The sequence below is a fragment of the Urocitellus parryii genome, chromosome 2 (assembly GCF_045843805.1).
Source record: "Urocitellus parryii isolate mUroPar1 chromosome 2, mUroPar1.hap1, whole genome shotgun sequence".
In the NCBI taxonomy this organism is placed as follows: Eukaryota; Metazoa; Chordata; class Mammalia; order Rodentia; family Sciuridae; genus Urocitellus; species Urocitellus parryii.
Genome location: NC_135532.1, coordinates 167310220 through 167334506, shown reverse-complemented (window position 1 = coordinate 167334506; position 24287 = coordinate 167310220). Strand labels below are relative to the sequence as shown.

Genomic DNA, 24287 nt, shown 5'->3' with positions numbered 1-24287 from the left:
CACTTGCCACCTGGGTCCCTGGACAGGACCATCTGAATTCCCCCTGTGAGAGAGCAGGGAATAGTGGTTTGTTGGGGAACAATCCAAGCCTCAGACTAAGTCTTCAGTGATTCCTGGAGGCCTAGAGCTGATGCAGGCCCCATAGGCTAAGGCTTGAGTAAACACTGTGCTTATATTCTCAACACATATCCAATCCATTATTTCCTTAAATTAAACTAATACTAATACTAATGCTTATTGCACAGGTTCACAAGTACACACAATTCCAAAGTGGACTGGACCTTTGTGTGGGAGACACCAGGTGTTCAGATTCTGCATTCTACCTGAATTCCCTATTACAGCACTTTCCAAGCTCTCCCTCCCATGTGCTTCCAGGTGCTCAGTAATGTTCATCATACTTAAAGTATTCAGTCCATCCCTCAAAGGCTGTCTGTGCCCAGAGTCACTCCCTTTGGGGGACACACCCATGTTTTGATCCTAGCCTATCCTCCATGACTGAAACTGGGGAGAAGATTCTCAGTTAACCCAAGTGCAAAGTGGTCAGGGAGTGGACCTGGGATTGGAATTATTGGAAGAGCTACGATTAGATGTGTCTTAGAAAATAGGGCTCTTGGTAAGATTTTTGTCTCCTACCCTCATGCAAATAAAGAAAGAGTTCCCATGCTTAAAAGAACACACACACAAACACACACACACACACACACACACACAAAAAAAACAAACAAACAAAAAAACCCTCCTGTGCACAATAATGACAACTCTCTCCCCATTCCACCATGCTCTTCTCTAACTGGCCTCATGTGGTCTATGGCTGAGAGGGCACATTTGGAGGCCAAACTACCTTTCTAACCTTTGACAAAATGTATAATGATTCTGTTTCTTAATTCCCACATCTGCAATATGCAGATAATAGTGATACTAACTCATAGCTAGGGCTGAAATTATACTTGTGAACATTTAGCACAGACCCTGGCATATTAAGAAGCTAAAAATAAAATACATTTAAAAAGCTCATAAAAATAGTAGTGACAACTACTATTTCTATGTGTAGCTTATCTAGGGTACAAATTTATAATTTGGTTTTCTTGGTGAAAACAGAGCTTGCCTTCTTCCATCCAGTGGGCTTATACCAGTCAAACCTCATCTCAATTCTTTGGGATGGTGCCCTTTGGTAAACGTTTCTATGTGAGAACAATTTTGCTTCTTCAGGATTTCTTTTCTGCACACTTAGGCATATCTTTGTAGCACAAAGGCAGTAGGAATCAAGTACACAGATTGTGAATTGGGGGTATGGGTGTCAAGCTTGGCCTGGGGCATTTGAACTTACAGATTTGTTTCATTGGGATTTTTTCCTTTTTTGTCGTTGTTTTGTGGTGCTGAGAATCACACCCAGGACCTCATGTGCAACCTCTTTGCCACTGAGCTAATCCCCAGCCTCTGCACTTGTAGTTTGTACTGAGGTGTATGGCTGTTGTGCTGTGCAGAGCACCAGCGAACTTAAGAACTCTGAGCATTCACAAGTAGGACTCAAACAAAAGCCTTGGACTTAAAGAGTCTTTATAAAGAACATCCTAGAAAAGGGGCAGTACAGTGTCATCAACTTGTCCTAGCCTGTCCTCAGAAAGGGACCTCCTGGTATTCTACCTCTCAGCACCAGCAACTCAGGCTCTGTTTGTTTTAAAGGTGGGGAAAAACACATTCCATTTACTCTGGCTTTGGTACAGAGGCCCTAGAACCTCTTGTCTACAGCTCTGTTTGAGCAGGTGGCAGCAGCAAAACAACCCAAGGGAAGAGGCCCTGTGGAGTGCTAGCTTTCCTGGATTCTCATTTGGGCTGAGTTGGAAGGTATAGGGATTCTCCTTCAGGCTCGCAATGGGAAAGGATTCATTTCATCTCTGTGCAATCAACTACAGCAGTGGTTCCCAAACTGTACTTGGTCCTGGGTTAGGTCTCCCCAGCCCAGCCAAGGCATCCTCTAGGGATCCTGATGCACTTGAAAGTTGAAGAATCACATCTAGACAGGAGCTTCTCATACTTTGATGTACATGCACAATACCTAGGGGATCTTATTAACATGCATATGCCAATTCAGTAGGAAATTGGGTGGAGGGAATGTTGAATATTTGCATTTCTAACATATTCCCAGGTGATGTGGGTACTGTCAATCTGCAGCCCACACTTCAGACTGCAAGAGTCTAAAGATAGTACTAGAGGAGGGTATTGCAGAGGCTACTAGAAGTTTTGTCTCAAAGTCTCAGAATTCTTTAGACTATTGTTTCCAATGTCCAACCAGATTGAGGACACCAGAGGATTCTGAAACAGGATAGAAGCTTGTTACAAAATAGCTGAGTAGTTATAGATGGAAAGAAAGCTCCATTGTCAATTTAGGCATGGGAAGGAGTGACACTGGAGGTTGGAGTCACAAAGTTACTTCTGTGGGATTTATCCTGGACCCAAAGAACTTTACATCTCCTCCTACAGAGGTACACACAGTTGCTGATTATAATATAATATTATAATCTCTTTGAATTTTTTCACTTATGGTTCTCTAACTACTCCCCACTTTTTGGTTTTGTTTCGTTTTTCCTGGATCAGTGATCTTAAAAGTTAAATTTTAATCTGAGCATAAAATACATCTTGAGGTGATTCCTGATGGAAAGGAAAAAATCTTACCCTTGATTTAGGCTTTACGGATTATGAAACATTATAAGTTCTTTTGTCTCATTTGATCTAACCCTAAACTTATTAATAATAATTCTCCTCAATTCCTAACTTCTTCAAGGGTTTGGTGCAGAAAAGGCCAACAGTCAAATCATTTCTGAGTCCCCCTCTCCCCAGAAGTTATGTTGTCTCAGTTCCCTGTGTGGCTGGGAGTTGGTCAGAACTGGAGACAGAGATTAGAACAAGCATCATTTCATTTAGTCATTTATGTGGTCATATGGCCACATTCTTTCATACTACATTAAACCGAATTTTTGTTTTAGGGAAATAGGCACCTTCCCCAACTGGCCTGGCCCCATTCTGGATTTTCTTCACATTCGTCAGGTTTCCTCCCTTCTCTGGGTCTTATATTCCTGACCTTCAAAGTGCACATATACAATGGAATATCATTCAGCAATTACAAGGTGTATCTCGAAGACATCGGGCTGAGTGACAGAAACCAGTCCATAAAAGAACACAGGCTGTGTGATTCTGTTTATATAAAACTGGAGAAAATGCAAACTACTTTGTAGTAAGAGAAAGCAGAGAAAAGGCAAGAGCTAGGGATGAGGAAGGGGTCTGAGGGGACTTTGAAGCATGATGAATATGTTCATTAATTTGTTTGAGGTAATGGAAAGGACCAAGAGCCACTTGTGGGTGAAGAATAATGAAACCTAAGGGGAGAGGCTCTGGAGTGGGGAGAGGAGGCTCTTCACAGGGAAGAGATCTTTGAGAACCTATTGCAACATGTATGCGAGGGGGGTGGGGATTTTAAGCAGTGTTGTTGAGTCCTCTCTTTGGCATTTTTCCAAGAGATGCAGAAAAGATTTAAAGACCTTCTCTTTTCCCTGTCCCTCTTCCTCTGTCTCATCATCCCATGCTCCTTCCCCGCTGGCTTTTCCTGCCTCCAGGTCATGGTCCAATTTCCCCTCTGAGTCTCTGAGTCTAAAGAACTTCTTTCTACTCTTTCCCTCTTGGCCTAATAGGGAATTAAAGAGAATCTTGAAAATTTCTGGTATTTATTTAACAAAGTACAGTATAATATTTTCTGTATGAATAACAAAAACAAAGAATCACTTTTTATTTTGTAAGGAAAAAAAAATTAAATACGTTGAGGCTTTAGCCAGCCCTTCTTGGAGAAAAATTTTTCTTTAAATTGAGATAGCTGGGTGCCATGTTCCATGCCTGTAATCCCAGGGACTTGGGAGGCTGAGGCAGGAGGATTTCAAGTTTGAAGCCAGCTTGGGTAACTTAGCAGACTCTGTCTCAAAATAAAAAATTAAAAGGGGCTGGGATATAGCTCAGTGGAAGAATGTTTCTGGGTTCAATCCAGTAATGAAAAAAATTTTGAGATTTAAGTTCAATGCAATAAAATTCACCCTCTTAAAGAGTACCACTAAGTGGTTTTTAGTATATTTACAAGCTAAGCTACTGCCACACTAATTCCAGAACATTTTCTTCACCCCAAAAAGAAACCAAATATACATTACTAGTTCCTACCGATTCTTCCTTCTCTGGTGTCCCTGATCAACTTTTTGTTTCTGTGGATTTGCCTGTTCTAGACATTTCATATAATCAGAATCTTGAATATGTGGCTCTCCTGACGGGTTTCTTTTACTTGGCATAACGTTTTCTAAGGCCGTTCATGTGTCAGTACTTCACTCATTTCTGTAGCTGAATAATATTCCAAATAATATCCTCATTTTGGTACCCATTCATCAGTTGGTCCATTTGAGTTGTTTCCATGTTTGGACTGTTATTAACAATATTGCTATGAACCCTTCACATGCAAGTGGTTGTATGGACATATGTTTCCAATTTTCTTGGCCATATATCCAGAAGTACAATAGATGGGTCACATGATAACTCTGTATAACTTTTGAGGTCCTGCCAAATTGTTCTCTAAAGCAGCTGTGCCATTTTACATTCCCACCAGCCAATATTTGAGGGTCCCAATTTCTCCATATCCTTGTCAACACTCCTTGTCTTTTTAAAAAATTATTATTATTATAGTCATCCTGGTGGGTGTGAATTGGTATTTACTGTGGTTTTTGATTTGCATTTCTTTGATGACTAATGATGTTAAACATTTTTTCATGCTTTTCATGCGCTTATTGGCCATTTGTATATCTTCTTTGGAGAATGTCTGTTCAGATCCTTTGTCCATTTTTTACTGAGTTACTTATCTTTTTGTTGATTCATAAGAGTTCTTTATATATTCTGGATATGAGACCCTTATTAGATACATGATTGGCAAATATTTTCTCCTATGCTGTGGGTGGCTTTTATACTTTTAAAAAATTTTATTTCATTTTTCATTGACAAAAAAAACTTTGTACATATTTCTGGTCTTCTTTGAGACACAGAGTTTTAAATTTTAGTGAGGACCCATTTATCCATTTTTGTTATTGTTGTTGCTTATTTTTTGGTATCAGGAGAAAAGTTGTTTGTGAGGTAGATAGTCTACATCCTTTGGTTCATTATTCACATACAGAAAATGATACTATATGTAATGCAACTGTTCTTTATTCTTATTGATCAAAACATATAAATTCAAGAGCATTATCCTTTAGTAATACTAAGCCATTATCCAGCTCAGAACATTTCTGGAACCACTCTGAGAATCGCTAGATAGAAGTCATCCATAAAGAGCTCAATTATAACCTTCTCCCAGGAGAGAAAGGATGAAAGGAGTGCAGAATGTTAATATTTCCCTCGTTTTCCCCATAGGGATCAAAGCCATTGGTTTACTCTTATTTCACTTTCAAATTCATTTTGGGGGGATGTTTCCTCTTGAGTTCCTACAGCAAAGACTATACTTTATCTTTTGAAAACAGAGGTTTGGTTTTGTTGTTCTCCTGCCTAAACACCTCCCATGCATGGTTCCCCACTGAAGAGAATCAAGTCTGACTGTAGCAGGAAGCTGAGGTCTTCCACTGTCTGGCCACCCTCCATCTTGCTGCTTAGCCCTGGCCACTGAGCTCTTTTTCCCTCTCACCCCACCCAGGAGGGCTGTGCTCTAGCCAGACTCAGCAACTGCCACTTCCTGAACATACTTGGGGCTCCCACTTCCCTGGCTCCCAGGGGATTTTCCCCAGCCTGAGCCCTTTGCCTCTTCTCTGCTGGAAACCTCCTCCCACTGGTTTTCAGCTTCTCTCCAAAGCCTTCCTCAGGCACAGCTAGCTTCTCCTTCCTCCATGTGTGCATCTCTCTGGTGCCTTCTCCCTGTAGAAATGTCTACATTCAATTCGACTGCAAATTAAAGCTACACAGATGTTATTTTTCACTTCTCAGACTGGCAGAAATACATGAGTTTGATAACAGAATGGGCTGACAAGCCTATGGGAAAACAAGCACTGCCATGCATCGCTGGTAGCAGGGGAGAGGGTTACTATCTCTGGAGGGCAATTTGACAATATCTATCAAAGTGACACATTCATATAGCCTTTGACCCACTGGTTCCTCCTCTAGGAATTTATCCTACAGATGTTCTCATATATGTGTTAAGTAACATATATACAAGATTACTCATTGCAGCATTTATAATAGCACAAGATGTCTATTAATAGAAAATCACTAATATAAATGATGGAACATTAGTAGAGATGATAGACATTCATAATATGATGTAATAGTCATTTAAAAGAATGAGAGAACTTTCATGTATTGACATAGAACAGTTTTCAAAATATATTGTTAAGCATAAAGATATACTACAAGATATTTGCGGAACAAATTCCTAGAAGAGAAACCACTGGACCAAAGGGTATGTATTTGTCATTGATAGACATTGTCAAATTGCTGTCCGGAGGTGATGCCAGTCTCCCCTGCAGACCCACACAAAGGTATGCTAACATACCTTTGAGTTCAATCCCCGTTACCCCTTCCCCCTCCAAAAAAAAAAAAATGTTCAACATCTCTAGCATATTTTTTAAAAAAAGAGAATAAAAGAATAGGTATAAACATTTGTATATGCATTCAATATCTGTGGAAGAATATAAAAGAAAGTAATAAATTCATTTACCTCCAGGGTAATAGCCTCACTCCTCACTGTATGTTCTTTTGCACTTTTGAATTTTGACCTATAAGAATATGTTACTTTTTCTAAAAAATTTTCATAAACTCAATTCCAAAAAAATCTACTGCAAACCTACTGTGTGTTCAGTACTAGTTGCAAGATGTCACCTTTTTCTTGTTTTCTCTGTAACTGAGCTGTGAACTCCTTGGACAGCTTTGTGTCTTACTCATCTAGAATAGCCTTGAAAACACAAACACTCAAATTGTCTTGCCGAGAAGTAAAATCAAGAATCAATAAACGGGATGGAATCAAACTAGGAAGCTTCTTCACAGCAAAGGAAACAATCAATAATGTGAAGACTGAGCCTACAGAATGGGAGAAAATCTTAACCACACACACATCAGATACAGCATTAATCTCCAGAATATATAAAGAGCTCAAAAAACTGAACACCAAAAAAAAAAAAAAAAAACCAAAAACCAAACCCAAATAATCCAATCAATAAATGGGCTAAGGAACTGAACAGACACTTCACAGAAGAAGAAATATAATCAATCAACAAATATATGAAAAAAATGTTCAACATCTTAGCCGGGCACTGTGGCACACACCTGTAATCCCAGCGGCTTGGGAGGTGGAGGCAGGAAGATCATGAGTTCAAGCCAGTCAATTTAGAGAGGTGCTAAGCAACTCAATGAGGCCCTGTCTCTAATAAAATACAAAATAGGGCTTAGTGGTCCAGTGCCCCTGAGTTCAATCCCCGTTACCCCTTCCCCCTCCAAAAAAAAAAATATTCAACATCTCTAGCAATTAGAGAAATGCAAATCAAAACTACACTGAGATTTCCATCTCACTCCATTTAGAATAGCAATTATCAGTAATACAAGCAATAAAAAATATTGGTGAGGATCTGGAGGAAAAGGGACACTTGTACATTGCTGGTGGGACTGCAAATTTGATGCAACCACCATGAAAAGCAGTATGGAGATTCCTCAGAAAACTTGGAATGGAATCACCCTTTGACCCAGCTATCCAGTTCCTAGGTTTATACTGCAAGTAGTGATGTAGCCACGTCAGCACAATTCACAATAGCTAACCTATGGAACCAACTTAGGTGCTCTTCAATAGATGAATGGATAAAGAAATGGTGGTATAGATACACAGTGGAATATTATTCAGTCATAAAGAAGAATGAAATTATGGCATTTGCCAGTAAATGGTTGGAACTGGAGAATATCATGCTAAGTGAAATGAGCCAATCCCAAGGAACTAAAGGACAAATGTTTTTCTCTAATATGTGGATGCTAATTCACAATAAGGGGGGTGACTAGGGAAGAAAAAAGGTACTCTGGATTAGGTAGAGGGGAGTGAAGAGAAGGGAGGGGAGTCTGGGGGTAAGAAGGATAGTAGAATGAATCAGACATTATTACCCTGTGTGCACATATGATTACACAACCTGTGTACCTCTACATCATGTACCACCAGAAGAATGAGACGTTATACTCCTTATATGTGTAAGGTGTCAAAATACATTCTGCTATCATAACTAATTAGAACACATTTTAAAAAAGATTTTTAAACAAATTATCTTGCTGAACAGGAGATTGACCATTTTCTTCAGGCAGATTTTCTCTGTTCCACTGATATCTGGTTTCTTCAAAGAAGAAACCTCTTAGAACCATCAGGCACTGTTCAGGTGGCTCTGCTCGCTTGTTTGCTTGTTTCGCGGCTCTCTCTATTCTACAGTCATAGCCAACCACGAACCAGGTGAGACCATCTGCACTTTGAAAATGGGAAAGCGGATTCTTAGAGAGTGTGGGCGAGTTGCCCCACATCACACAGCTGCCAAATGCAACCCAGCTCTGCCAGACTCTGGAGCCCAGGCTTCTCCAATGATACCACAGCGCTGGGGAACAGAGCAAGCCTGCTCTACCTGCCCTGGCTCAAGGCCTCCTCCTCAGAGGGCAGCTCCTGTGAGTGGGAAGCCCAGCATGGAGGTGTGATCTGAGGACAGCTGGTAGGTCCCTTGCCTGGACTCCTAAAAGGCTTGATATTCTACCATTGCAGGCCCTCCAGTAGGTGTTCAACACCTTGTGGTTAATATCCACCTTAAAGCGACTTTTGAAAAAGTTACAAATATGGATCAGAAATGAAGAAAGATACACACATTAAAAAGAGTACATTGTGATTATTTTAAATCATCTTCCCCTCGCCCTCCGCACATTAAATGAGGACAAGTAACATACACTGAAAGTTTAATAGTAGTTATTGCTGGGCGATGGCAAATAAATTATTTTTACTTTTCTGTAGTTTTCATTTTGGTTTTCTGAATATTCTGTGATAGGATATAGTAAGTATTTTTTTCAAATCAGATATTTGAAAAACAGGCTTTATTAAAGAAGTCAACGGGGTTTCTGAAATCAGTGAGGAAATTTCTAAATATTTGCATAAGTCCTTTCTAAGACCCTATTGAGGTAATTACCCCTCACTAAACAGAAGTGTTTGCCTGACCTGTTGGCTGGGGTGACCAGCACTAGCTCTGTTGCACTGTAAGGCCCAGCTCCAGATGGCTGATTGCACCCTGAGGGTTATTCCCCAGGCTCAGGGGCCAGGGGCAACCTGGGTCCCCTTCTCTCCTCACTTCAGGTTCAGATGCCAGGTCAGGTCTCTGTCTAGGTCCTCATTTTATCCACACTCTGTCTCTCATCTCTGCAGGGGCCCTTGGGTCTCTGCTCTCAAGGTGGCCTCTTTCTTTTTTCTTTTATTTTGTGATACCTGAGGTTCAACCAGGGGTCACTTTAACACTGAGCTACATCCTCAGCCCTTTTTATTTTGAGATAGGGTCTTGCTAAGTTGCTGAGGCTGGCTTTGAACTTGCAATCTTCCTGCCTCAGCCTCCCAAGTCACTGGAATTACAGTTCTTGTGCATCACCACACCCAGCCAACGTGACCTCTTTCTGATAACAATGATTTTCCTTCTGCCAAAGCAGATATAGGAAGGACAAGAATGTAGAATAAGAGCTTTGTGCTCAAGGAGTGGAGCTGGGAACAGATGATTACTGGGTAGCTACTAGGTGCCCATCCTGGAGTTATCCACTTTGTATCCATTAGTTGTACCCAGTGCAATGCTCACAAGCAACTTAGGAGGGAAATATTTATCCCTGTTAGGCAAATGAGAAAACTAAAGCTCAGAGGTATTAAGTAAATTGGCCAGGATGAAAATATCAAGCAAAATATGTTAAGGGCCCTAGACGGGTGAAAGAATATAAAGAAAGTTTTTGAAAAAGATTACAACATGGTGGGGGAAGTCAGGTGGAGTTTTTAGGAAATTGTGTGCATTTATAGAGCACTGACTTCACGAGAGGGACCATGTAAGAGTGTGGGGACAGGATCCTCACACTCGAGGGCTTGTAATATGGTGAGGTGATGCACAAGAACTCTGATTGTGGTGCACGGGGACAACTGGAGATGACAGGATGGGATGGGATGCAGCACACACTACAGTGCATGCAAATTGCTCCATTAGGCACTTGGCATAAAATAAGCACTAAGTGTCACTCACTTCCTCGAGGCAGGAAGAGCAGAGAATGATATAAAGAAGTTGGGATTATAAGAAATAATGTGGTGAATTCCTCTGGTGGGAGAAAAGAATAAATTGGGGGATTTTTTCAAATGAAAAGGTTGCATTTTATTTTGATGTCTACTGCCAGAACATCTTTCTCTGGCTTCAATGATGAGGTTCCCCTACTCTAAAATACTCAATGGCTCTCCATTGCTCAAAGAGTAACATCCAATCCAGACCTTCAGCAACCTCATCAGGGTCAACTCCAGAGTTCTTCCCTTCAAGGAACAGGCCTTTGAAAAGGGTGCAGAGGAGTAATCAGGAGGGAAAGATTTGCCACAAACACGTCTCTCCAAAAACAAGAAAGAAGATGACCCTCTAGCGCCAGTAGAGAGGACCTCTTAATGTTGAAAAGGAAAGTAAGGAGGCTGCCTCTTTTCTAGCTGCTGCCTAAAATTTCTTTAAGAAAGGTAAGTGCCTTTCTGATGGGTTGAGGGTGGTGGAAGTTTCTTGGACCACACATGGGTTAATAAACCTAGGGGAACAGCCAGGGAGGGACACTCACAGGGTACATCTGTGTGTGTGGGGGGGTAGGGGTGGCTGGGGCTGTGAGGAAGGACCATGCAAAGTAGAGAGAAAGGCCAAGGTGTGATGAAGCTGCAGGCAAGGAAAACCAGTAAGGCACCTCCTCCTGTTCCCCCATGTGGCCTGGGGCACCGAGCGAGCCTAATTCACCATGCACACAAACTGGGCACACAGGATTCTTGTCCTGTTGCTGAAAATGAGGGCTGCCAGGCTTTGTGTAATGTATAAAGACTTTTTTGGTCCATCCATCCTTTGTTCTCAGAGGAATTTTAGGGTGGCCATCCTTCACTCCAGGGGCATCCTTGTGGAGGATGGAGAGATCTGTCAACTCCCCAGCACATTCCCAGGCTTATCCTGTGGGCAACAACAAATCATTTAAAGTCAACTGAATCCTTGATTGAGCTGCATAACATAGAGCATAGTGAGTTTAAATCACTCCATCAAGAGCTTATTTACAGAATGACAGCTTTCTTGACACCTGCTCCTTGGGATGCCACTGGGTGGGGCCCTTTAGCAGTAATGGGTAGAAAAGATGGCGACATTCACCTCCAGAAAGAGTCCAGAGGTACAGGGGTTGTCATCCGAGTGGGTTAACAAGACTCAAGCAAGAAAAATAAACCTGGTTCTGGAACTGTATGCTTCACCAACACCAGTCATCTTAGGAATGAGGACAATGTAAATTGTTTCTCCTCTGAGTATGTCCAGCCCACCTGTTATTTCCACATGCCTTGAGGGGATGGACTGTCTAACTGCTCTGTGGAAAGCCATACCTAACCATCATTATTTTATTTAATTCTTACAACTCAAGGTGTACACATGACCATCCCTATTTTCTGGACAAGAAACCAAGATTCAGTGAGGTTAGATGATTCGCAGCTAGCGGCAGAGCTGGGGTATAATTACAAGTCTGTCTGAATCCCAAGTTCATGTACTTTCCAGTGTATTTTATAAGAATAACCCCCATTTGAGGGAAACCAACCAAGGATGGGGAAGACCTCAAAGCTGCAGAAAACAGAGGTGATTTCATGACTAAAAGCAATTTGATGAGGTAGAAGGACTTAGACAAGGCATGAAGAAACCTGGGTTCCGGTCCTGCTCTACAGGTATTAGATTTTAGACCTTCGAGGAGAGTATTTCTCCTCCTGTCTGAATTACACCAGGAATCTCTCAGGAACTAGGTGCTGGGTATGCATTAGTTACAGCAATATGAAACAGCTGGGTGTCCCGAGCCAATCAATGCCAGCCTGACTTTCATCAGAGCTAGGAGCAAGTTCTGGGTCTAAGTGATTGCTAATGTCCATTCTGGGTCTAACATCCCCGGATCTGTCTGGATGAAGCTGGGAGAAGTTGGATTAGAAATGAAGAAGTCAGATTTGATTTTTACTTGCAAATGTTCAGATCCTTACTTAGACTGGTTCTGGTTTACATCTAGGTTTTTAGTACAAAACATTAGGGTGATTTTTTTGCCCCCCCCATTTGTATTATTTATGATTCCCCAACTTACACCATCCATATGAACAGACATATCAATTAAATAAAACATAACTTTCAGTCTCAGAAGGTTTTCACTTGTCTCCTTTGGTCTGGCTGGTTCCCATTAACCCCACACTATTTTTATTTTTATGAAGGCTGGAGTCCTTCTGAGACTTAGCTGTACATGGTTCTTAGTTCCTCTGAAGCTCCTCCTTCCCCTCCCTGCACTGATATGACTGTGCCCTTCCCTTGTTTGTTGTACCTGCTGTTTCCTGGGTGGTATAGCTTCCTAATGATTTCCACATGACTTCTTCTCATTTCTATATTTTCTAAAATCAATTTTGCTGATGGGAAATGGGGAGCATTAAAAAAATAAAAAAGACTCCACGACTCCATCGTTGGCTGACTAAATCTATGTGAAGAACAGCCAGGTAGTGCTTATCAGCTCCTCGCTGCACCCCCACCCCCACCCCAGCATCCTTTATTTCCTGCCCAATATTCCCCAGCCATGGGCAGCCATTGTTTCCAGAACCGCTTTGCTTGGAAGCCTTGGTACTGAGGCCTCCCAGAGCTTCCTGTTGTTACAAGGCCTCTTTTTCCTGCTGAAAACAACGGAGCTTCCCTGCAATATGTAACCCTTTTCAGGCAACTCATTTCTTTTGCGAGATCGTTCAGGGCTCATACAGACGGGTGCTCATTACATTTATTTTAAATAATTTTTGTTCAAAAATTATTATTGTAGAACGACTGTATGTTCTTTGTAGGAAAAAAAAACTGGACCAAAAGAAAAAAATAAATCATCAAATCTCACCCCACCCCCACCCCCATAACACTGAAACCTCTTTGGTGTTCCTGTTCAAGACCATGTATTTACAGCCACAGAATTCAGCAAGGGACGTGGAGCTTGCACAGGGGACCACTCCCAACAGTCAAAATTGCTGCCCAGAAATGAGCTCCTAGAGGATCTCTTCTATGGGTGTGTAAAAGGGCCCCCCAAGAAGTTTACCAAAAGTGAAAATTTCAGAAGATTCCCTGCAAATTCTCAGGAGTACCCTTGGAGGAACTCTGAGAGTGATCCTCTAAATAGTTTTTTTTTTTTTTTAAATTGGGAGGAGCTTATGGAGAATGAAGGTGAGGGGGTCAGGGAGGAGGGACAGCAACACTGTGTTGGGACTCTTCAACCCATTGTCTCCACAGTAAGCTTTTGAAAATACAGATCTGGTTACATTTGATAATAACAGGGAAAGCTGAGTTCTTTATGATCTCTCTCCTCCCCCAACACCACCCTCTCTAGTCCCATCCAGCTCCTCATAGTTTCCTGAAGACCACCCTTCACTCCTTGGCATCCTCCTTCCCCACATTGAAATGGGCTCAGGAGATGTTTGTCTCCTATTCTTCAGGATCCAGCTAAGAGAAGCCTCCTTAGGATCTCTCCTGAAACTTCAAACAGAATAATCACCAAAAGACCTGACCCCATGCTCTGCTGCACTGTCTAGGTGTCTGTACACTCAGTTATAGTCCAAATCACTATATTCTAATTTCTAGTTTCTGTTTTGCAGCCCCAGGGAACACAATGGAGGGAGAAGGCATAGAGTACCCTGGAGACTAACACCTCTCTTTCTACCTCTATCTCTGACATATTCCAACAAAAAGAGGCTTCTGCAGACTACATATCATCCCTCATGTACAATCAGGCAAATGTTACTAGCTATCTGTGGTTTGTTAGAACAGCATGGGATGATGATATTCAAGCTTTCACCCTGAATTTTGCAGAGAATATTTAGTACTTTTGCAATGTCCTCTCGGATGACCTGCATTCATTCAGAGGTTGGGCACTGCAATTACCCGAACCTGCAACCTCTGTGCCTCTTCCCCTGTTATTGAATTTGCTCTTAACACTGTCCTCAGAAGCAATTTTCACCAGATATTTTTAGAATTAAGGTCCAACTCTGAAGATTGCGCAGATTGTGACTTGGAAGGGACCCAGGGTTGACCATCTTGTTGAACCTGCTTGACTCAATGCCAGAATATAGAGGCCCCAGAAGCTCAGGGACCTTCAACAGCTTGATGGTGGCAAAGTCCTAGAGTTGGTGACGGAAAACATAGGACTGGAGTAATTTGAAAAGTGATTGAGATTTTCTTTCTGTCAAATTTGATTACTGTCCGATTTGTAGGCACTTCCTGAGAGGAGGAATGGAAAGCTTTCACAAGATGAGGCTCAGGTTCTGATCCCTTTTCTCTGTAAGGTAGCAGAAGGGGTCAGGGAAGGGGTCAGAGGTGCCTCAGGGCATTCTGGAAATTCAACAGGCCGTCCTGGAAGCTGTGCAGGGAGACTGCTCCAGCTTCTGCATAGGAGGCCACTGCAAAGCGTCCATGAAGGAAAGGATGGCAAGGCAGTTGATTTTGAAAAGATCTGTCAGGATGGATTAGAAGCAGAGAGACCTTCTAGGAATAGGTCCCTTCCTCTGGGAAGCCTTCCTAGTGAGGCTATTTAGGGAGATGGGGGAATACCTGTTTTTAGTCTTAAAGCAACTTGTACACAGTTAAGGCTTAATTGAGGGTTTAAAAAAAAATCTGCCTTTCCTCTATCCTGTAATCTTTGTTTACAGTCCAGTAATTTCCCCAGGCCTTGAGCAGTCCCAGGAACCACCCAGAGAACACACTTGGATGAATGAGTGAGAAGGAAAGGCTAGGCCTAACTCACTGGCATCACCCACCTGAACACCGTAGGAGTGACAGTGTCATCATCTTAGCAAAGGTGGAATAAGCCTTGGGGGTGCCTATCTGTTTTTTCTTTGTCTCCAGTGCTTTTTTTCCCCCTTCCTAAATCCATATTTATTTTTACCTTTCCAGCTATCCATCCCCACTCCCAAGCATCTAATCCATGCTTATTCCTACTTTGCATTTATTGGTCAGCCAGAATCCTGGCATGTGAGACTTGGCAAGTGACCTCAGACCATCTTTTTGAACCTGCTTGACTCAGTGCCAGAAAATTGAGGCCCCATGAAGCTCAGAGACCTACCCAAGTTAACTGCTCAACAGTAGCAAAGCCTTAGAACTGCTGAGAGACTGAAAAGAAGGAGCAGGAGTAATTTGAAAAGTGACTCAGATATCCTTTCTTTCTCAATTTCAGAATTAGGGCTTAACTACCTGGTAGACTTCTTTTGCCCCAGACTAACTCTTTTATGTCAGAAGTAATTTAGGGTATTTAAGCTTAGACACACCCTTAGTGGTCAAAGCAAATTAATTATGTTTATTGTAACCCTACATGTAAAACACTGTGCCAGACTTCAAGGATTCAAAGAAGTATCTTCTATTTACAAGACACTGCCCATGACCTCAGCTTATAGGCTAGTTAGTTCAATTACATGTAGTTAAATTGCGGGTAGAGCAAAAACATCAGGGAGAGCCCTCTCTTGTTCGTTCTGCAGCCATGGGGCAGGAGTCATCAAGTTTAATGACATCTTCTAGAGAGAGGAGCCAGAAGGAGTCGGCTACCAGGCACTGTCTCTCCCTTGCTATAAATTTGCTCTCTTCTTAAAAAGCAAGTAGCTGATCCTCCGCAAGGGGGAGGGGTTTGTTTATTGTTTTAAGGATCTCATGATTCCTGTTTAAAGAGGGTGTAGGCTTGCAATGGATTGTCCAGGGCTTAAATTTACTGAAGGGAGATGAAAGTAGTAGGCCGTAGGGTGTGGTCCAAGCTGGGAAGGGGTGGCCTCAAGCTAGGGGCTGTCTTGGGAACACAGAGGCAAGCAGGCCTGAGCTGGCTGAGGAGATCTGAGGGACCTCCCTGGGGATCAGCTCTATAGGGAGAATGGACCACCCCTGGTGCTACAGGGCCCAACAGGAAGGCAGTCAACTGGTCAGGCAGGCCCTAGGCAATGTGACCGTTCTCAATATGCAGGATCTGGCACCTGAGTGTCCATGTAGAAGAGCTGGGCAAGGGTTGACAGTCCTTTGTGACTTAGTTGGCATGCAGACTTCTCCTTGTTTATGTCCCAGCATTTAGCTTGGCAACCCTGAGCTACATCCACTTGGTAGTGTCCTCTCACCTACCCTACCTCAGGCACGCAGGATGAGGAACAGATCAAGGGAGGGGGGGATCCTGCCCAGATCCCCTTATATTAAATCAAACCATGCTCATACAACCCCTCTCCTCAAAGGCTTCCCAGATTCATCTGTTTATCAGGTATTTTTGGCACCCATTGAACTGGGTGCTAGGGTACCAAGCACGAAGCATCAAGCAAAACAGGAGGGCCACCTCCACGTAGCTTTGCATCTGATGGGAGGAAGTTTATGAAAACAAATCTCCTTTACTGTTCCTGGCTAGGGGGACTAATTCTGAGTCATCATGCCCAGATTCCAAGCTCCTCCATCCAGTCTTCTGCAAATAGAATACTATCACCCCTTATGCTGCAGGTCCAGTTCACTGTGTTACTCTGTTACTGTGGACAGAGGCTCCCTTTTACTTTAAAACATTCCTTATTTGGGGTGGAAAATTAAATGGTTACTTTCCCTATTTGTAAACTGGAGTTAATAATAAAATGGCCCTTATAGGATCATTGTGAGATTTTTGTAAGGTGCTTGAAATAGTGTCTCAATGAGCTCCCAATATATGGACAATTGGCACTGTTATTTTTATTGTGATTATTGTTCCATTAACCTTGGTCCTCTATTAAGGAGGGGGTCCTTATGTCCCGGCCAGTTTTATACCTCTTTGTGTTTCTAGCACCCAGCACCATGCCCTGCACAACTGTCTCCATGTCTACCTAAAGGGATTGGGCTACAGGCTCTTGTCATATAGAGGTGCACTTGGAGGACCACAGATTGGTGGACTGTCTGGAGATGCTGTGTCCCATCTAGTCTCACAAGCACAAGGCAATGGAGGATGTTCCCTGCATTCATTGAGTAGGGCTGACCAATAAAATACAGGGCACTCAGTTAAATCTGGATTTCAGATGAACAATGAATAATTTTTTTTGTACAAGTATATCCCCAATATTGCATGGAACTTATGTTAAAATGGTTTGCTGTTCATCTGAAATTCAAATTTGGTTGAGCATCTTGCATCCCTATTTGTTATGGGTGGCAGCCCTGTTTTTGAGTCCCTCTGCCACTCTTGGCTGCAGTGTTTCCTCTAAGCCTCATCCTCACAGAGTCACAACCACCAAGCTTCCCTGACTCCTATTTGCCCTATAGGCCAACCCCAGGCCTATCCATGGGACACCTCTCACAATTTAGCTCCCTCAACAGCAGGAGGAACTGAGGATGGGGTGGGCAGCCCTAAGTGCAGACGTGTCAGGAAACCACACTGCTCACGGGGCCAGAGGTTTCGGGATGTCCAGAAATGCCTGTGGGCTCCCCTTCTTCTGGAGAAAGGGGAAACTGTTCCCCAACCCAGTGTCTAGGAGAAAAGTGAAAGCAAGAATTAAGGCAGCCTTGATATCCTAACAAGACCTCCCCTTCCCATGGGTGTCCTGGGTTTCTAAGTCTGCTCCTGCATGTCACACACTCCTGGTGGCCCTTCTCCTTGGCAATTAGGCATATTTTTGATCATATGAATATGTGGATGGGTGGGGGTATCTTTAGAGCACTCTTTTCGACAAAGCAGCACTGAGATGTCAACCTATCTGTAAGTTCAAGGAATATAAAGTTTTGGAGTACCATCTCCCCTTTTCCTTAGAATATTCATGGTGTGCCAGGTATGGGCTAAGTGTGTGTGTGTGTGTGTGTGTGTGTGTGTGTGTGTGCAACTTCATTAAATCCAGACAACTCTGCAAGACAATTATAACTATCCACATTCTACAGATGAGAAATCAGAGGCTGAGAGAGCTTTTCCTCCTTACTGAATATTATTCAATTGTAACTGGTAGAGCATTCTTTAAACTGAGTCTATCTTCCAACCCCACTCTGCCTACTCTTCTGCTTCTTTTTTACAATCCATCCCAGCACCTACTATGTGCTCAATAAATATTTCTTGAATAAATGCATGATTAACTGTGTAAATATATAAATGAATATAGCTAGACCTAAAGAGCCACATTTACTTCTGTAGACTCACTTGACAATAATCAAGAGAATAATTTGTTATGATGTACCTCAATGTTTTTTAATTTGAAAATTCACCAAAGTAATTTGTGATCAAGTATTTCCTGGCTACTAATTTCATTACAACATTTTATGCATTTGTTTTTAAATGAAAATGTTTTGATTGTAGGTTCTGAGTTCAATAGACCTTGACACTCCTAGTTATTTTCTGCATTTCTTACAGCGTTTGGGGGTAGTGTATTCCCTGCGTAATTCAGGATTCAGCTGGCTTTGTGAGAATCATCCTTGTGGGATTCTCAAATCACTGCCTCTGGCTGGTCCTTGCCTTTTGAAGAACTTTCCTAAGACATGCTCTGACCTTTAGTTTTATGTGAAGTAGCAGTAACCAGTGGTCTCTGCATAGCTCCCAGTATTCCATTGAGAAATTTATTTCTTCTTTTGATCTTGCTGTACATTTGGTATTAATTTTTTTTCTTGGTGTGTTTCCATTTATACATGAATGACCTCAGTCTGTTTTTAGCCGAGCATTGCTAGAACTGGATGAAGACGCAGGGCTTATTAACAGAAATCCTCAAAGCCCAGTTTACAATTACTCTTTCAAAGCCCATAGAGTCATGGCACACATTCTGTTACGCCTACCCACACGCATGCACACACCGAGTCACAGGATGCCAAATGTGAAACAGAGAGAGACTTTACTTTGAGGAATGTGACAATGAATTTAAAAAAAGCAAAACAACCACTATCTTAAGAAAAAAGTGGTGGGGATCAGGTTGGGCACAAGCTGTGACATCAGTTCTGGGGGTAGTTTCAGTTAACATTCTGAGAGTGTTCAGAACTCCTGGTTTCATGTCAGAAAGTGAGAGGACCTCTGGGAGACCCCTGAGAGGCAACAGGAACATCTTGCCTACAGATTTCTGGTTGTTTCATAATATCAGTGATGGATCTTTTCCTCATGTAGCCCTACAAAATCCAGTTACTCATTGGAATATATTAAAAAGATAGGAGTCATGCTGTTCTCAAAGCAGATTCATGTTGTTCTCAGAGAAGACAGAACTCCCTGTCTTCCTCAGAACCACATTATCAGGATTAACAATGCCAAGTTTGAGGAGATTTTCTTCTTACCAGCTGTGTGACCTTGAGCAAGTTTCTTAATCTCTTAGTGCCCTAGTATCCTTGTCTGTCAAATGGGGAGTGTGTTAATTGCCACTTCACACAGTTGCTTAGTCGATTGCACAGTAAGTGGAGCGCTAAGGACTGTGATCATGTATAAAAAGCGCTATGTACAGGTTTGCTATTATCACCATCAGCATCAGCAACAATGCAGCTTAAGAAAACCATGGATGTCTTCTCCTTGCAGCTTCTGCAGGATTCCAGAGTTGGATGCTGACTCTCTTTTCCATGTCTTATTCTGCCTTGATCTAAATTGACCCATATCCTTGCTATTTCTGTTCCTTTCCCCAGTGAATCCTTACCAGCACAGCATACTGTTCACTATGCCTAGTATACAGGAGCTTCTTGGTTAGTAATTGTCCAATTCCAGTCTCTTCAAATGCTATTTGAATGTATCCTGCTTCTCTGACTTCCTGAAACCCTTGATTCCAAATATCTTCCTGAATCATGTATATAGCCTTTTTACTCAAAACTTTGTGCCCCTCTAAGTATCGAGACTCATGCCTTGAGGCTGGGGATGTGGCTCAAGCGGTAGCGTGCTCGCCTGGCATGCGTGTGGCCCGGGTTCGATCCTCAGCACCACATACAAACAAAGATGTTGTGTCCGCCAATAACTAAAAAATAAATATTGAAATTCTCGCTCTCTCTCTCTCTCAAAAAAAAAAAAAAGACTCAAGCCTTTTTTCATTCAACAGATATTTTTAGGCACCTGCTCTGTACAGGTTCTGCCAGGCTCTGGTGAGGAAAGAAATCCTGTGATATCTCCCATGCCCATAAGGAAAGCTCATGCAGACATTTGAGCAGCTCTTCCGGCCAACTGAGCAACCAAGGAAAGAAACAGGGTATTGTAAAAGTGATCTTGTGCTTTGAAAAAAAAAAATGCTCCAAGAAACATTAGCATACTTATGAGAAAAGCAAGGCAAAATAATAAATCTGGGATTGTCTCGGATATTCTTGGGCATATGGTCGACAAAATTAAACTGGTCCAGGAAGAGATTCATTTCAATTCCTCCTGGAGACTGCAGCCTTGGCTTGTGTGCGGAATGAGCATCTACAACCACATTGATCAGTAGGCTGGGTATCTCATATCCATGGTGTCTGGTCTGATCCTCACATTGCCTTGTGAGGTAAGAATTATTCTCATTTTCAGAGGAGGAAACTGAATATCAAAGAAATAGTTTCTTTGTCACGTCACACAGCTGGGAAGTGGCCCAGGCTCTGTCTACCCTGTGTAGCTGACGTGACTGCTAACAGGGTCAAACTGCACCTGTTTTCAAGATCACTAAAGTTTCTCCTGCATCTAATTAGTCACTAAATCCTACTGGGAGTAGAGGTAGTGTTTGGAAGAGATATCTCTGAAGACCTTCGTGAATCTCCAAATTTTGGAATCCTTCTAGGGCAGTTAATTTTCATAAAACAAGAAGAGAATAAGTCACTTTGAGGGAAAGCCAGTGGGGTCAGTTAGGCTCTGTTAATGGATAAAGTATTAATTTCTACACACCAGACACTCGTAAGATGAACATACAGTTTAGCCAAACCAGAAATAAGACATGTATCTCATTGTGGTTTTAATTTTGCATTTCCCTAGTGGCTAATGATGGTGAACATCTTTTCATGTGCTTTCCATCTGTATACTCTCTTTGATGAAATGTCTGCATGTGTTTTTTGCTCACTTTCTAATTGGATTGTTTGATTTTTTTTTTAACTGCTGAGGTATGAAAGTTCTTTATGTATTCTGTATACTAGTCCTTTGCCGTATACTTGATTTGCACATATTTTCTCCCTCTCTGGCAGTTTGTCTTTTCATCTCTTATCAGAGTCTCTTGTAGAGCAAATTTTAGTTTTATGAGGTCCACTTTATCAATGTTTCTGTTTGTAGATCATGCTTTTGATGTCAAGTCTAAAATTCCAAGATTCCTAAGATTCTCTTTAATTTTTTTAAGAGTTTTGCATTTTATGTTTAAGTGTTTGACCATTTTTGAGTTAACTTTTTAAATAGGCATAGGGTCTATGCCAAATTTCGATTTTTTTGAACTGTGGCTTTCTAGTTGCTCCAGTACCATTTCTTAGAAAGGAGATCCTTCCTCCTTGCATTGCTTATGCACCATTGTTAAAAGTCAGCTGTCCGTACCTGAGTGGGAGCTATTTCTGGGTTTTCTATTCTATTCCATTGATTCGTGTGTCCATCCTCTAATATTACACTGTTTTTATATTGAAGCTACATATGTATTAAGCTAGGCCTTAATATTAGGAAGAGTGATTTTTCCCACTTTGTTTTTCTTTCCTAAGATTGTTCTAATTAGAGGCCTGTGCCTTTCCATATAAATTTTGGAATAAGCTTATCTATGTTTTCAAAAGTAACCTTGCTGGGACTTTGAGAGGAATTGCATTAAACCAGTAGGTCAATTTAGGGGAAAACTGATCTTTCCTACGTTGAGTTTATAAGATTTTTTTGATTTGTTCCTTCTTCATTCCTGTAACTGTCACCCTGGAGTAAATATTTGTCAATGCCTAAATTTCCTGACCAATCTTATAACTCACCTTTTGGAGTGTGGTCTTCTATTGTCCCCATTCAGCCTGCCTAGGGTTGCCAAAAAAAAAAAAAAAAAAAAAAGGAAGCTCAAGCCCTCCTAAACCCTCTTGTTAGGCAATCTCAAATTGCTTTCTCCTCCAGACCCATACCCAGATTTACCCTCTTGTTCAAATTCTCCAAACTTACACTTCTCATTCAGTCTTAATGTACCTAGATAATTCATGATTCTGGACCTTTCTTTCCCTAAACTTATAACCTAGCCAGGAATACCTCCCGAACTGTCCAACTATTTTGATCTTCTCCAAATTCAAGCTTACTCAATGCAAGAAATAATCCCCAGATAACCTAGCCATCTTGTACATGTTTATACACAGTAGCAGGCCTAGCATATCTGACATCCAGAGCAGGTCTTTTTTTTTTTTTTTTTTTTTTTTTTTTTTTTTTTTTTTTTTTTTTAGTTGTAGATGGACACAATACCTTTATTTTGTTTGTTTCTATTTTTATGTGGTGCTGGGGATAGAACCTAGTGCCTCATGCATGCTAGGCAAGCACTCTACCACTGAGCCACAACCCCAATCCCCTGAAGCAGGTCATTTTTAATGCTACCCTCCTCTAGAGGACAGGACAGCATTTAGCCCAGTAATAAGTGCATAATATATATAGTAAAAATTGACATTGTTTTAAATTTTTTTTTTTTTTTAGTTTTAAAACAATTCATTTACAAAGAATGAAGTTATATTTAAAAGATAGGCAAATCTGGAACAATATTCAGCATGAACTAAAATTTGTACTTATAAAAATAAAAATATATCTTTCATTTGCTTTGTTTCATTGTTTTAAATTTTAAACATAAATAAAAACCTCAAGTGTTCACATAATGATATGCATTCTGATTCTCCCTGATTGTGATCATTGTACTATTTTTGATAACTGTTTAAATGAAGACTATTAATACCAGAGATTGAAAATGCACCTGACATGAGGTCAAACAATTCAAACCAGTATAAGCATGTTGTTAAGATAAATATTTACTGTTGAGTTTACATATGTTGGGAGCTGGCTTTCCAAGTAGGAATTCACCAAGTAATGTCCATATAGAAGACAATGTTTATTGAAGGATAAATAACTAGATATATACTAATTTGTTATTAAAAGACAAATAAAAATATGCGAATATACTAAGTGTGTGTGTATATATATATATATGTGAGTGTGTGTGTGTGTGTGTGTATTACAATTCATAGTACTTCAAAATGTTAACACAGAGTCACCATATGAATCAGCAATTCTACTTCTATGTACATATATTCAAGAGAAATAAAATCATGAGTTTGGGAATGGGGATATATAGCTCAGTGGTAGAACTTGCCTAGCATGCGTGAGGCCCTGGGTTTCATCCCCAGCATTGCAAAACAAAACAAAAATCTCATACTTCTACACACAAACTCATAACCAAATATTAATAGAAGTGTTTACTCATAATATTCACAAAATAGAAACAACTCAAATGTCCATCAAATGATGAATGGATAACTATATTCTAGTATATTCATATAGTGAAATGTTATTCAGCAATTAAAGGACTTAAGTACTGATATATCTTCAAAAAGGTATTGTATGGGTCCATTCATATGAAATGTTCAGAACAGGCAAATCTACAAAGATAGAAAGTAGATTAGTGGTTGCCTAGGGCTGGGAAGTAAGTGGGGATGTAGAGGAACAGGAAGCAGATCGTTAGTTAGAGCCGGGCTTCTTTATAGGATGATAAAATATTCTCAAATGGTATTTATGGTTATATTAGGGATTGAACCCAGGGCTTTGTGTATGCCAGGCAAGTGCTCTACCACTGAGCTACACCTTCAGCCCTTTTATTTATATTTTATTTACATTTGTACAGATTTTAAGATACCATATATTTAGGGTCACACTAAATTGTTCAGGCTAGCTTTGAACTTTCCATCCTCCTGCCACAACCCTCTCCACCACCCTTACCACCCCTCCAGCATAGCTGGGATTACAGGCCTGCATCACCAGTTTAAAACTTGTTGTTTGTTTGTTTGATTGTTTCTGTTTTTAAATAATATCAGTAGGGACTGGGGTTGTGGCTCAGTGGTACAGCACTTGCCTAGCATGTGTGAGGCACTGGGTTCAATTCTCAGCACCACATATAAATAAGTGAATAAAGGTCTATCAAC

At 41.2% G+C, this 24287-nt stretch overlaps 1 protein-coding gene across 1 annotated transcript in view; it reads right to left on the bottom strand.

The window, feature by feature from the left end:
• Positions 1-24287, bottom strand: part of Arhgap31 (Rho GTPase activating protein 31) — a 108955-nt gene that overhangs the window by 41892 nt on the left and 42776 nt on the right. The gene's annotated exons all lie outside the window — the stretch shown is intronic.